Raw genomic sequence first — 2,649 nt, forward strand, 5'->3', positions numbered from 1 at the left:
TTCTGTCATATTTAACTCCATAGGTCAACATGTTGTTTCCTTATAATGAAGTATTTTAATCTCCAAATGTGCTTATGTCTCCATCACACCACAGCCAAGTACATTTCAGACTATGTTAAAAAAAAAGTAACCAACCATTATTTTTATTTTTGCATTCTTATTTTTAATATCCAAAAATCATCTACTTTTATTTAGTATTTTACTTCAATGAGTCCTCTCCCATTTTCAAAGGACAACTATTGTTTATGTTTTAATAAAACATATTTAACAAAAGGTAACATTGTCCATGGTTTATGGTATTGGCTCATCCATTTTCCCTGGTAAAACAACAGCTTATACAATGTATAAGCTTGGTATGTGCCTGCTAACTAGCTTACTGTGTCCTTTGTCCCCATCCTTGCTGAGATCCGTACAGCTTAGAGATTCATGAGTGGGATATTATCTTGGTAGCCTTCTTTGTACATTCGTTAGGTTGTACTTTCTTGTATAATATATTATCCTTTAATATTATCTCATTTTTTTCTAACAAAGTGCATTGTCAATGTACTCTTAGTACAATGCAGAAGAATTAAAGGGAAACAATACATTGTCTTTACAAAACTAGAAACTGTTTTGCTTAAAATTTGTATTTAAGTGGGTTGTGCGATGGAGCAGAAGGCTGCATCAGCTCATCCAGACCTGAGTGGTCGAGATGAGTTTTACTATGTAATCCAAGCTTAAATCTATGATCTACCTGCCTTAGCCTTTTTCGTAGCTTGGATTATTCTAGGACACCTGACTTAATATTTCTAAGCTGAAAAATCAAAATTATTGCTTTTTTTGAAACAAAGATGGCTAAGGAAAGGTGTCAGAAAAGGTCCTTTCAAGATACTCTTGAAGACATTAAGAGCAGATGAAAGAAAAAAAGAAATAAAAACTTGGCGGGGATTGGGAAATGCAGGTCCTTTATTGTTACACCGAGCCAAATATGCACTAACACTGCTATACTACTGAAATAGTATCAAGATAACAACAGGTTTAGTTTTGGCTTTGGAAAATAAACAATCCAAAGTGAGAGAAGCACAGGATATCATCCTACAACTGACAAGAGAAGGTTACTACCTTACATGTCAGCTGTATGCATTGAAAGAGAAGCTAACTTCCCGACAATGTTAATAAACTAGTCATAACTGGAAAGGACGACCCTCAGAAGTGGTCTCCAGCATTGACAATATGACCAGAGTCTTATCTGTAAAGACCTTACAGCAAATCGCTCTTGAAGAAACTGGTTGTCCCCACCAAACCTCAGCACCGAGTCCTGCTTTTACTCCAGAGACATGGGGTTGTGATTTTGATTCAGGTAAAGAAGAGTCTACTGATAAAGTCTTACCCAGAACTGTATCTATCCATCATCACTTAAGGAAAGATTTTAGTAATATAACTCACTCCACTACTTTGGAGGATTGTAAAGCCAGTCCAAGAGTCGCACAGTCTCTGGAAGTTAAAAGAAGTAGATGTAGAGAAGTAACCCTAACCCTGCATAGACTTGAACATATAGAACAAAATGTTTGTCTGTGGAACAAAGACCAAATTAACTTATGCTCTAGACCCATTAACCCAGCAAAGATTACTAAAACACAAAAAGCCATTTCATCATCATTTTCTCATCTAAACTTGAACAAGCATAAGCGTGCACAAAAAAAGAAGAGCAGAGCAAAGAAGAACCAATCAGAGATGCAAATCAAAATCCTCATTGAGGAGTAAGGGCACCAAAGGCAAAGATAAGCAGTGTTTACCCCCTACTACACGGGATGGAAGTATTGGTTCCGATGATGCTTACGATTTTAATCTAAAAGAGACTGTTCACCACATCCTTTCCTGACAAAAAAATGAGCAATGGCTGCAACAAAGAAACCAACAGCAAAAACTCAGAAGTGAGTGCCCTTGAATGCAGTACCTCTGAGGATGAGTCTGATGACGTCTACCTGCCTCCTTACAAGTGCTTGCAAGACTACACAGAGTCAGACAGACCAGGTACCAGGCCTCGGTCTAAAAGAGGACCTAAGTACCTAGCTGAAAAAGGGATGGAAGAGGTGCTGCCATCTACAGCTCCTATTGGTACCCCACCTGAGACTTGAGTCTTGAGAGTCACCTCATTGTAGCCTAACGGATGCCACCAATATCCTGCAGCGTCCTATTGTGAAAATCAGGAAGCTTTCTCCCTCTCCAAAATGGCATGAAGACAGCCCAGCAGTGTCTCTGTCTAAACGAAGGTATAGCACCATCAAAAGCTATAAAGAGCCAACACTCACTTCGAAGCTAAGAAGAGGGGACCCTTTCACGGACTTGTGTTTCTTGAATTCTCCTATTTTCAAACAGAAAAGGGGTATGAGATGTCCTAAAAGAAGAACAAAGCAAACACAATAACTCCTTTGGTTAGATACTGTTTAAGGTGATCCTTCTTTTTTTTTTTTTTTTTTTTTTTTTACCTAATAGAGTATTATGAGACAGTACACAATGGGCAGAACATTTATCAGGCTCTGGGTCAGGAGGGTCCTTTGAACATATACTTTGTATGGACTAGTACCAACATCTAAAACTTCTCCAGCATCCTTATTTTTCCTTAAGCAGGAGAATTGCAGAGTAGAAAACATGCAGTGCAGAATGTAG

At 38.2% G+C, this 2,649-nt stretch overlaps 1 pseudogene; it reads left to right on the forward strand.

Moving 5' to 3' along the window:
• The first annotated feature begins 830 nt into the window (after window positions 1–830).
• LOC110307505 (shugoshin 1 pseudogene) lies at window positions 831–2,406 on the forward strand (annotated as a pseudogene).
• Window positions 2,407–2,649: the final 243 nt, after the last annotated feature.

The sequence above is a fragment of the Mus caroli genome, unplaced genomic scaffold (genome assembly GCF_978045245.1).
Source record: "Mus caroli unplaced genomic scaffold, Mus_caroli_1 scaffold_14, whole genome shotgun sequence".
NCBI lineage: Eukaryota > Metazoa > Chordata > Mammalia > Rodentia > Muridae > Mus > Mus caroli.